Raw genomic sequence first — 12,963 nt, 5'->3', positions numbered from 1 at the left:
CAAAATTAAATTAATAATTATTTACTATAGGTATATTTATTCATATTTCGTATAATTTTTCGATTCTCTCGATAAATAATAATAGTTGATTATTCTTATCATACGAGCAGACGATTTTAACTTCGAGTGATTTTTCGAGAGATTCACTCGATTATGAAAATGTCTCGATTACTAATCATTCGATTATCGAAATCATTCGATTATGCCCATCACTAGTATTAAGCAATTGATGTACACTCTTCTTAATATTAAGATGATTGTTTTCGTCCAAAATTTTTTATTTTGTCATATTTTGCACTATGCATTGATTGATTGAAATTTACCACTTGAGCGCTAGCTGTAAAACTTGCAATGCTTTAACAGTTGTTTTCGTAGTGACACCCGTATTTTAGGCTGCAGTGAAATAAAACATCGGCCTATTGAGTAACTCGTCTTATCTATAATCGTGGGTTGAATGCAAAGAATAAGTTGGTATTACCACCTTTTTATCAATATCAAACGGCTATCACTATCTTTTAGTCTTATGTTATTGTACAATTTTAAAAATTATACCACATATAAGATGAAATTATCATATCTTATTTTACTTGTAATTGTAAAGTATTAGCACAGATAAAATAAAACTTTATTGATAAAGCTTCATTTCATCTATGGTATTAGAGATTAAATTAATTTATACGTAAACTAGGCTCAGTTGATGAATTACTGAACTTTCTAGGGGTCCAGTTCCATCTTGCATTTCAAATTGTACCTATGTCGTGGCCTCCAAAGAAGCATGTTTTCCTGGGCGAAGACCTCGATTATCGTACTTTGATTACTGGGTATTTGAGGAGACAGTGAAACCAAAAATATTAAATATCCCCCCTCCATGGATAAATTGTGCAAACGCCCTTGTGAAATTATATACAATATTAATAATCATGGAAATAATAATAAAATATTTCATCTGATTAATACAGAAACTCATACACGGTTATTTTTTCTTTTTCTTTTCCAACTTTGTTATTCCAAAGTATAATTACATGATTTTTTTTAACAAAGACGGTATTATAATTAAACATACTATCTCTTAGGTCGTCACAAAAAAAAAAAAAATTGAGATGTTATTTCAAAAAATGGTGGTGATAATAAATTAAAATAAAAAATAGAAAAATAACCTTATGTGAGTGTCCGCCAGAAACTTTCTGAATCAAGCCATCGATTTGTTCTTATAATGATATCGAATACGCGCCATTGTTTGGAATGAAACATATACAAATATCTCTGATAACAGTGAATAATATTCTAAACTATATAGTTCTTAATAGAATATATCTTTGAAAATTCGTATCATTACAAAAGAAGACGGCTGGTAATGAGAATTTATAAGTTTTAAAATCACTAGAAAACAGTAGTTTGACGTACATAATTCGGAAATAAAAATTGTTAATAAATTATATTTAATAAAGTATTTATATTTTATATATTTTGTCAATAAAATACATTAGACATGTTTGACACTAGTTTAAACGGTCAACACTGCTAAATTGTTAAGCAGAGCTGCTGCTGCGTATGATCATGAATGTGTCCGAGTTTTCAAGTTCCACCCGCGCATTTCTTGAATACGATTTAGTCACGCTTTAAAAGTGTAGTTGTGGTTACTGACATTGCTGAGTTTTTGTCTTGAAAGTCTGCGAGTTGAAATTCCAGGTAAGCTTTGCTGTAATATTTCTTTCAAATAAAATTTATACAAAAANTTTGCTGTAATATTTCTTTCAAATAAAATTAAAAAAAAATATATAGAAATTAAAAAATTGAAATGAGGACGTACGATTATTTTAGCAGTTTTAAATTCAATGACGGTGATATAGTCCATTTTTTTATTATTTAATTACCTCTATTTTAAAAAATAATTGTTTGTATTAACCGTTTTTCTTTTACTAAAAACCAATTATTTTCAATTAATTTTTAAACATTAAAATTAAACAAAAATATATTTAAAAAAAATAATGTGTATAAATTTAATTGTCTACAAAAATTAACTGTTTACATTAAATCAATTTGCAACTATATTGAACACATTAATTTATTACCAAACATATATATTATCAATGAACAATTAAATAACAATTTTACATAGTTTAAAATCAATTTTAATCCTTTTATGAGTTAATTAAAATAATATTGTAGCAACCAAAAGGTGTTAATTTTTTGTATCAGTGTTTAATATACATTTTATAATGTATGAAATATATTAATTTCAATGTGGCAAAAAGAATTCATAAAGAACTATATTTTAGAAATTTGATCTGAAAACTGGTAAAAATAAATCATAAGACGGAACTAGGTTCTCTGAAATTATTGTAATATGCAAAACAACCAATATATGGAGTTCAAATAAAATTAATGGCGCATATAATATTTGTAGAAAAAGTTCATCATTTAACTTTAAAGATACAATTCGAAACAATGAAAAAATTAAGCGCGTATTTATAATTGGGTCGTGAATTCTGAAAATGCTCGCCATATTTTATGAGGAGTTCCCCATAGAATATGCCCCTCCATAATGAATATCTTAATCAGTGACGGCTCGGGGTTTGGACGGTGGGAAGATCGCACCCCTACTAAAATTAATTAAAAGAAGAAAATTGACTGTATATTCTTAATTCTACATTTTTATTAAAAATGCAAATTTTTAAATAGTAAAATAGTTATAATACACTTGTCGTGTGTGAACAGTTGTTTCCCTTAGTATATACGGGAACGCATGTACACACGAGCAGCGGTTGTATGTTCGACTGTGTCGTCCGGGCAATATTCTGAAACGTTTATTACAAGCGAGGCGCTGCTTTTGTGTGCGTGAGGATTGGGTCAATCTTATGTACTGATTTTGGACGACCGGTAGCGTCGTCCATACAGTAAAATATTAGTATAGTACTATTATAGTAATATATAAAATAGTATATAGAGGTAGATACTTATATAATATTGGGTAATTTAATTTTAGAATTAACTGCGTGCTCGTCGTTATTGGTTGCTATAAAGGCGCGCGTCCTCACTATCAGCAACCACGGCCGTCACTGATCTTAATACTAAATTAAATACCTAAATCTATGAAATTTTTTATTTTATTAACAAAAAAATAACAGCAAAATACTCTAGGTATGTATCCTAAGCTTAATTTAACGAATATTTGGGTGATTGGTTTATCATAAACCAATTGCAAAATACACAATATTGGGAAAAATATTTAAATTTTTTTCAGTTGCATTCAGTTCATTACTTTATACGATCATCACTTATAACTTAAAGGGATATCAACATTATTTTTTTAAATAGTATCTCACATGATTACCAAAAGTTGTTGTCGACCAGTCATTTTCTTAATTACATAATTTTCTATTTTATAAGTTAACTAAATATGTATGTTACCGTTTCAAAAAATAAAGTTACGTACGTACACATAATATGGAATGATCCTAAAATGTAATTAATAGCAAATTAATCAAGAAATTAACGCAACTAAAAAAAATAAAAACTTTTTCCAATATTGTGTTTATTTTGAGAGTGGTTTATGATAAACCACCGATTACTAGGTGATAGGTAGTGAATTCGGGTCTTATTTTCCATCTTGTTAGTTATTAAAAAACTTAGAGGAGAAGAGTCATTTATTAGTCTGTCCTCTTTTCTAACTAAACTTTACCTGCAAATAGAAAATTAAAAGTAGTATTGGACTTACCATGTAACGGAATATAAAAAGTGTTGATACCACATTTTATCATTTATAATATTTGTGGTTTTGAGAAATTTCATAATAAATATGATTAATGCTATTATAGCCCCAGATAGCAATTAAAAAAAAACATATGATAAAAACATTATAACATTATTTTAAAGAAAATGCTATCAGGAAGGCAATGTTAAAATTTTTCTTTCCTAGGCAATTCAAATTTTTAAACAGCTATAGTAGGGTCTTTTGCCCTACACCATTTATTTTAATTATCAGATTATTCTACTCACACTTATTGTTTTTTAGGCTTTTTGTGGAATATATATCAATTAATTAGTTAAGCTAATGTATATATTAAACATATTATATTGACATGTAGGATTTTTGTATTATTTTTTATAGTGTATTGATTTATAAGTGATTAAATATTATTTTTGGTCCATCCCCTGTCCCTTATAAGGGTATCAACTTTATTTATTAAAATAGAAACATTAATATTTACCTATCTTTTAAAATAGATAATGATCTAATTAAGAAAATGACTAATCAATATCATTTTTTGAATCAATATTTCTAGAACTATTAGCATTTTAAAACACGGACAGTGATGAAGTGTGGGTTATGTTGCGATTCATTTCTTTACCACGCTACTCCTCACATATAGGTATAAAAGTAAAAACTTCTAAATAATTGGTAATCGTTTTCTTAATTAGATAATTTTCTATTATGCTAGTTATATATGTATATTGTAATTTTAAATAATAATGTAATTAAAAGCTTTAAGGGATGAATCGAAAAAAAACTTAATAAATGTTAAATTGAGAAATAAATACTAATAAATAAGTTGTAAATAAATTCTCTAAATTATTATTACTTTTGAAAAAATATAATGGTCAAGCATAAACCAATCATGTACATTACTCAATCTTTAATATCATCAATTTTGTACTAAAGGCAACAAAGTATTTTTTTTTAAAAGATAACAACAGACTTACGCACAGTTTTAATCGCAATATTCACCCAAGATGATACAATGAATTTTGAAGATGTTCGACTTCCCTCTTAAATCGCTCTTGATCTCAACTATAGTAAGGTATTGTGTGTATTGCTTAAATAAAAACAAAAGCACAATAAATAAGAGGAAATTCGTACCTTAGCTTCTCAAGTTAACTTTCGTCGTAAAATACAGTTATAATAAAGAAATAATGAATTGAGTGGATAAAGTGTTCACTAATATCTTCAAAACTATCCAGGAATGCATTTTATAAGAATAACTTCATCATCAATAAAAATAAGAAAACACTATAAAAAACAACATTTTATGAAAATAAATAATTATGTATTCGATCTGATATTTTTGGTTTTAACAAATAAAAAATAACCTTATTATTAACTTTAAAAATTATATAGATAAATTTATGGTTCACTCAAAATCAAAAAATTTAACAAAATTACTTTTATTAAATTAAACATTAAAGTTTAGAAGTGTTTATAAAAAGAATTGAATTAAAAACAAATTTAGACTTTGGCAAAAATTTGATTACAATTTAACTTTTGTAAATAAAATTTGTTGGGTCACAATTGATAAAATTAATAATAACAATAAACATAAATATCATAATCGCAAAGTTTTTTTTTATTGAAGGCCTTTTATTTTTATACTTGTAAAAATTTATATTTTAGTACAAATAAAGACAAGTAGTCGTATATTTTTAACTAATGGGTATTAATAAAATTATATTGTCAGAACGTGTTCGAACAATTAAATGCAAATAATATTATAGTTACAATTACAATAATTTTATTTAAATAAAAATGAGTGCGTGTTACGAGTACGCGCGGACGAAGTGAAACTTCATTCAGAGTCATTCAACTAATAGAATATTAGGTTTGTATTGGGATAAAATTAAAAAAAATACACGTAAAAATTTCATTTTCAATTGAAATTAATTAATTTTATTTTTTTATGTGAAATAATATATAATAGGCTTATGGTAAATGAAATAAGTGATGTAATTTTTTGATTGAATGTTATTAATATATTGTCTGAAAATTGCAACTGTTATGGTTCCTGATCGAGTTGTTAGAATTTTTGGATCATTATTCATTGATAAATTGAGATTTTCACGCAACTATTTTTTTAATGGTTATGATCTATTTGATGCGAAATTTACATTAATGTTTCCACTCAGATTCGTAGGGAATTTATCTTTTCTGCTGCCGAGTAATGCTGCTCCTTTAGTAGTAAAGGTAAGCAGCGATCTATTTAAAAAATAAATTATATCATCTAATTTTGATTAGGTGAGATATAAACTTCTTGAACTAAATAACTGTGATTGTCCTATTGTCATCTCAATCGATGGAGTGACAATATTAACTATGTCGTTATTACGATGATAAATAGTTACTCCTGCAGATCTGACGTTTGGTCTCTTGTATTTAATGATACAACTAAAATAAGGGATTATAGTATTCTCGTTTTCATGTTCCCAAGTCTCAAATGAAATTAACATTTTCGAATTTTGAAGGACGGTATCAAGGATGTCTAATGAATGAGCTTGGAGACTTTGACAATTTAGACTATAAATTGACATTCCGATTGGTCCTTAATAAAATCGTTTATTTGTTTGTCAATTGTGACTAAAGAGCGAGTGTAAAGTATTGTAAATTTTTCACGAAGTCGCCTTGTGGAGTCAGATGTTTTCCTTCTATGATAAAACGTCAAATCTTCATCATTTTTAGTAATAATGAACAGTCCGTGAAGATCAGTAACTCGTGACAAAGCTACTTATAGTAACGATTGCGGGTGTTTGTCGTATTCATACACCACTTCAGCATACGTGCTTTTTGAGATTTATAGCCTTGTGCAATAGTCGTTGCACAAGTAAACGACTATTAGTACACGTTAAATTTACGTATTCTTGTGTAAAATTATTAAAAGTTATATTTGATAAGGACGTTATTTTACTCACAAGTAGTGTAACTTTGACCATAAACATTGAAAATGTCTACAAATTATAACATTTGTATTACGATTTAACAAAATTCTCTCTTATACTGTGTGCGTTAAAAACTTGCAGTATATGTCTGAAAATTTGGTAATTTTTTTTAAGAACGTTTTAATTGTTATTATAACAATCGACAATAAGGTCTATCAAATTCTGAAATTAAAATTTATTGAATATTTTCGGAGTGTATACTTTTTAAAGAATACAACTCAATGAATAAATCAAATTTTAATTAAGTTGAAGTTTTGGCTGTATGTAAACTCCGATAAAAATAACCCTTCCGAAATTTTACAAACAGGTTATTTTTTATCATAAGCCACTCAATTACTTACAAAATAACAAAAGTTTTTCTGGTTACCTTTAGTTATATATTATTCTTGAACTATTAGCTATGTCATACTTTTTATGTTCATCCTTTTTGCATTGTATGGGTGTCAAATTTGTTTTTTAAAATGGAAACACATATTTTGAATTTTTATTTTAATAATAAATAGTATTTACATATTTAATATAAATTTATTCGTTTATTGGATATAGAACTTAGAAGTTTTAAATTATTGAGTTATTTACATGTATTATATATGAGGGTTTACAAGTACAGGTAGCCAATTGTTTTTTTATAAAGTTTTACAGCATTCATTATCAATGGTAGTAAGACACATTGTTGTATGTTTATAAATAGACCAACTGACAATACATACTGGCAAAAGCTTTTCTATCGATGATGTCATAATTAACAATAAAAGTTCCGTATCTGTGATAGCGACGTCATAAAAACCAATTAGCTGCCTGTATTTGTAATCCTTCATATATAATACATGTATACAACTCAAAATTTGAAACTTAAAAGTTTTAAATCTGATAAACGAATAATGTTATATTATTTTTCTTCTTATTAGTCAGCTTAATAGTCCATTCAGAACCAGCACTGCTATGAAAATCTATCTCTCTGATACTCTGTCTCTAAGGTTGCGTTCTGGTTTATCATTACTATATCCTTGGTAATTACGTCAATCCATCGGGTTTTATGTCGTCTTTGGAGTCTTTTATTTATTTTATTGATTAGCACATTTTTAATTAACTGCCCATCTGCTCTTCATACATGCCCTAACCATTCTAATCGTTTTCTCCTAATAAAAGAGAGTATGTTTAGCTTATTATAAAGAATCCTTCTTAACTGAGTGTTTTTTACGAGATCAGGTTGTTAGCCCGAAGTTCAACCCCCAAAACTGGAGGACCATTTCACACCAACCATTTAAGGTAAACGTGGGGCTATTACTACTTCGTAGTACATTGGCGATGGGAGCGCCATTATTCCTATACCAAAGACTGGGGTTCACAGGTTAGTCACACCCATTACCAATTAAGGTACTCAATGCAGGAGAATAAAGTTATATTAAATATTTGAATTATATTAACTATTAAAATAAAAATTTAAAATATGTGTTTTCTTTTGAAAAAACAAAGTTGACACCCTTACAATGCAAAAGGGATGAACTTAAAACATATGACATAGCTAATAATTCAAGAATAATATGTAACTAAAGGTAACCACAAAAAAAATGTTTTATTATTTTTATTTTGTAAGTAATTGAATGGGTTATGATAAAAAAATCACCCTTTATATAAATTCCGATAAATCTGGAAAATTACATTTTATTAACTACGACAATAATATTCTATTCAAATTTTACATATGTAGTCTCTAACAAAACTATATTTCAAAACTATGACAAATCATACAAGTAAATGAATATGTTTATTAGTTAGAACTCCATAAAAAATTAAGGATATTGTATAAATTTATATTGAAAAAAGCACCAAATACAATTCAATGGTATATAAAATAAAATAAATTAAAATTATATGAGTACAATTATATATTTTTTGTTTATTTTTACTTTATTATCCATTGAATACTTTATATAATAATATTAATATTACAATTTACCTATTGTCTAATTTAAATACTTGACTACGATCCATTATCTTCTTTTTACTTCACACAAAATGTTATTATTATACTAAAACCCTACAATTCACTTATAAACATCAACCAATTACTTAGGTTTCAATCAATTTTTAGAAAATTTTATTTTTCTCGTAGTTTATAACATGTAGATTATCAGTTTTTTTTTTTTTGAAGTTAACAATTTTCCGAATTTTTTACTTTGAAAATTATATATCTGTTGTGACAGGAATGTTCAAATAGAATAATTTCATAAGAGGCTTGTAATAAAAGCATAATGATAAAATCATGAATAATATTCATCATGTTAATATTATTCAAATGTAGTACAAAATCAAGTAGTATCAAAGCTTAACAAACTATGTATATTGGGTACAAGAATAAAATTGTATACTATGAATTTATAATACACATTGTAATTAGTAAACAGTAACCAACAATTCGGTAAAATATAAATTTATAATATTTTTGTATACCGATTTTTTTAACGCAAAATAATTAGCTTGTGTAAAGTCAAATATGTATATTACAATAAAATACAATAATGTAATCAATAATGTTATATAAAATAATAGTATATTGTTGGACATTTTGTGAGTGGAGTAATAAAATGCACTCATTTTAATTTTATTGAAAGGAATAAATTGAATTCAACTGTTAAGAAAATTTTGAATTATTACCAAAAAGTAACTTTCAAAGTTTAAACCATTTACCATAGATGCATAATTATTTATAATTGAACAAGTTGTATGGCCTTAGCCAGATATAATTTGTGTTATTATTGTATAATTTTCTATACAAATCTTAAAGTAATAAGATCGAGAATCAATTTCAAATAATATTTCATTTCAATAAATTAGTACACTAAACTTTCTAAAACTATGTAATTACACTATTTTCATCATACAAACTCACAAAAGTAATCATGCAGAAATATTTAATGTTAAACATGATTTAATCTCTTAAATATTTTAAAATAATAATGAAATTGAAATTGAAAATTATGGTAATATTTATGTGAATATACATACTAACATACTTAAAAAAATAAACATAATCAATAAAGGCTTTCAATTAATTATAAATCATCAAGGATTTTAGCTCAAACTGTATTTTGGGCATTGGTTTTAAGTATATTTAAAACGGTTAAATTCAGGTTTTATTGCAGTAAAGTTTTTTAAATTTTTCAGTTGTATAATAATTTATTGAAAACAGTTTAACTAAAATAATTGAAGTTAAAAAAGTTCTTTGATTAAAAACTATTAATAATTTTATATACAATTTGTAACAATGACACCACACCATCTACAATTTTTCTTAAAAAATGAGGTTGTAAAGTCTTGAGTCATTTTTTATCATTAATTTTTAAATGCTAATTAATAGTATAAGAGACTATAAAATAATATTTTAATGGCAACAAGTTCTAAGAAAGATCTAATGTTTTACGTAACCATAACACGATCACGGATAGGTCATTCCCATCCTTGGAAGGATATACCCATGTCCAATGTGTACATAGTATAGGTTAAGCTCACGCACATTACATCAATCAATGTCCAACATAAACGTATAAGGATGTGACAGCATATGACAGTATGGTGTATAATACTATAATTTAGGACTTGTATAACCAGTAAAAAGCAATATTTAGGATGTACAAAATCTCATTTTTTCATTTGTTGGCAGATGTGTTAGTAAAACCAATTATTATGTATAATACATTAAAAAATTAATCTATGTAAAATTAATTTTGTTTTACATTTATTAATAAGTTATAAAGAAAAATTCATATGCAATGTTGTAAAAATTTGATTTTTCATTTTTTAATCATTAATTGATATTTTTAACTTAAGAAAATTAATTTCTCTTAAAACAATTGTTGTGGTTTTTTTTGTTCATAAAAATTTGTTTATAAGAAAAATCGTTCATTATAGAAATCAAATTTTGTGATTATGATACTTATGTTTATTTTTATTATTTTACAGAATTACAATACACATATATAAAAATTAATCCTTTTTTTTACGAGTAAAGATAAATTCTATTCAACACAATCAAAAAAAAATTATATTTTCAAAATTATTATTATTTTTAAAAATTTAGTGGTCAACGATAAATTAATCACTCGCATAGTAAAATAGTACTTTTATTATTTGTATTTGGCATTTCAAAAAAAAAAGATTACTAACATTTAAAAACACGATTATTTTAAGCAATAAAAATAATAATTTTACCATATAAATAAATTTATATAACTCTTTATTTTCTCAACTAACAACTTTTTAATAAGAATACACTAACAGTAATAAGATTAATTAATTAACAAAGTTTTCTAATGAAAACCAAATTAATTTGGTTTCATGAGTATTAACAAATCTTTATTCAATGGACCATAAACATAAAGGCATTTATGTCATTAACATAAGAAAACACTTCTATCATTTTGTATTATGGGTTTATAATCATTTCATATTATAAATTTCTATATAATATTATTTGATATTATAATATTAGTATACTTAAATTCTGAACTCCAGAAAAGAACAGAGTAATTGTTTATAGGTAAGTAAAACAATGACACAGCCAAAAAACGAGCTGGAGAAATTTTATTATTTCATAATAATTTTTTTTTTTCATGATCCATATAAAAGTACAATGCTTAGTAAATAATTCGATCATTGCATATATTTTGGGGAAGTGGTACTGCGCTCTGACTACGTCATTAAAGTAAAATATTCTTATAATTTATTTTGAATTTTACCCCAAGTGCTATTATAATTTCATAATTTTCAAAACACACAAAATGTAATTTTTTATTTAAATTTTGTGTTGAATGCTTAAAACTTTTTTTTGTAAAAATAGTGTGTTTTAAACGTAATAGGGTTTTAATTTTCGACTAAAATATTGCAATGCTGTTTGATCTTAGTCGTGTTTTAGATCATAGACAAAACTGCCTAAACTAAGAAAATATATTGCCAACACTTCCATTAGTTTCAAGGGGCATTGTCTCTGAGGAGAGAATTTTACATACTGAAGAGGCAATATAACAACCATTTGAACATGCGACGCTTGTCATAACATTGTCCTATACTCACTAATTGACTCATACTTCTATCATATAAAATTCTTTCATTAGTAATTTTTTTTAAGTACCATTAAAAGTATATTAATATNTATTTTCAATGTTTTTCATTTTACGGTTGCTTTTTATCGTGTTATACATTAGACACAATGTTATAAATGCATACGTGTGTATGTGTGAGTTTATTTTTTTATAGTATCATTTAAGTGTAGTGTATATTAAGATACAACCGATAGAGTAGGTAATTGATTTGACACTATATTGTTTAAACCCAACTAAACGCTAAATTGTACATTTCGAAACAACAATCATATTATGTCAATTGCCACCGGAATTTTTGGTAATCTTTTTTAATAAAAAATTATAAAATTATAAGTTAATATACCAATACGCAAAAATAATATCCTTTATATAAATCAATTTTCATTCTTTTTAAATTGAATTCATATGTAGTTTATAGAATTAAAATATCATGAACAGATCAATAATATGACTTATTAAATTTGTCATTAGTCCTTAAGAGCACTGGTATCGAACGTAACGTTTCCATTTTTTCAATTTTTTCATAAATTCATCTATATTTATTGGAGTAGTGGGTAAAATACCAACTTTCTACCAAGGAAGAGAGGATGGTATGAAATATTATATCGCTGATTTGAGCTCTTTTTGATGACTTAAACCTACTGAAAAATAACCGATTCTAAAATGAAAAATTTATTAAGAGTAATCTTTTTTTTTAATATTCAATTGAATTTAATTAATTAAATTAATTAACATCAATTAACATTTTTATTTTATATATTTATTGTAATATTTAATGTTAAATGATTTTTTTTAAAATAATTAACCGAAACTATATTCCAAAAATAAACAATTATAATAATTTAGAATAAAAAAAAAATTTGTGCTGATATATACATTTTTCAAAAACGGTAGCACAGTGGGGTCGCGGCATAGTGGAGACATTGCATAGTAGGGTCCAGTGTAGATTTAATGTGACAGTGATTAAAATCACTATCATAAGAAACGCTTCGATGCAAATCTGTAGATAGTGTTTAATTTTAAAAAATTGATGGATAATTGCAAAAGCAACATCAACTTCTATTAAAATAAAATACAAAACCCATAATTATCATACAAAAATAGTATATTTTTCAATATGGTAGCCATTTGCGTATAGAAGATAGATCGTCGG

The 12,963-nt window shown here is 25.6% G+C and overlaps 1 protein-coding gene and 1 long non-coding RNA gene across 4 annotated transcripts in view; one reads left to right on the top strand and one right to left on the bottom strand.

Moving 5' to 3' along the window:
- The first annotated feature begins 1,516 nt into the window (after positions 1 to 1,516).
- LOC126893686 (uncharacterized) overlaps positions 1,517 to 12,963 on the top strand; it is a 34,299-nt gene continuing 22,852 nt past the window's right edge. Inside the window, exon 1 of one of the 2 annotated variants that reach the window (XM_050664099.1) lies at positions 1,517 to 1,689. The gene's annotated coding sequence lies outside the window, so the exon portion shown is untranslated. Of the gene's footprint in view, positions 1,690 to 5,550; positions 5,598 to 12,963 lie in introns of those variants that run through there. The other variant, XM_050664101.1, reaches the window with a different exon arrangement.
- Positions 1,568 to 12,963, bottom strand: part of LOC126893688 (uncharacterized) — a 21,052-nt gene continuing 9,656 nt past the window's right edge. The window contains exons 1-4 of one of the 2 annotated variants that reach the window (XR_007701253.1): positions 4,862 to 4,988; positions 4,705 to 4,792; positions 1,811 to 1,919; positions 1,568 to 1,699 (exon numbers count right to left, since the gene is read on the bottom strand). This is a non-coding gene — a long non-coding RNA (uncharacterized LOC126893688). Of the gene's footprint in view, positions 1,700 to 1,810; positions 1,920 to 4,704; positions 4,793 to 4,861; positions 4,989 to 12,963 lie in introns of those variants that run through there. The other variant, XR_007701254.1, reaches the window with a different exon arrangement.

The sequence above is a fragment of the Daktulosphaira vitifoliae genome, unplaced genomic scaffold, assembly GCF_025091365.1.
Source record: "Daktulosphaira vitifoliae isolate Bord-2020 unplaced genomic scaffold, ASM2509136v1 Scaffold_1, whole genome shotgun sequence".
NCBI lineage: Eukaryota > Metazoa > Arthropoda > Insecta > Hemiptera > Phylloxeridae > Daktulosphaira > Daktulosphaira vitifoliae.
This window is presented reverse-complemented; position numbering and strand designations above follow the sequence as displayed.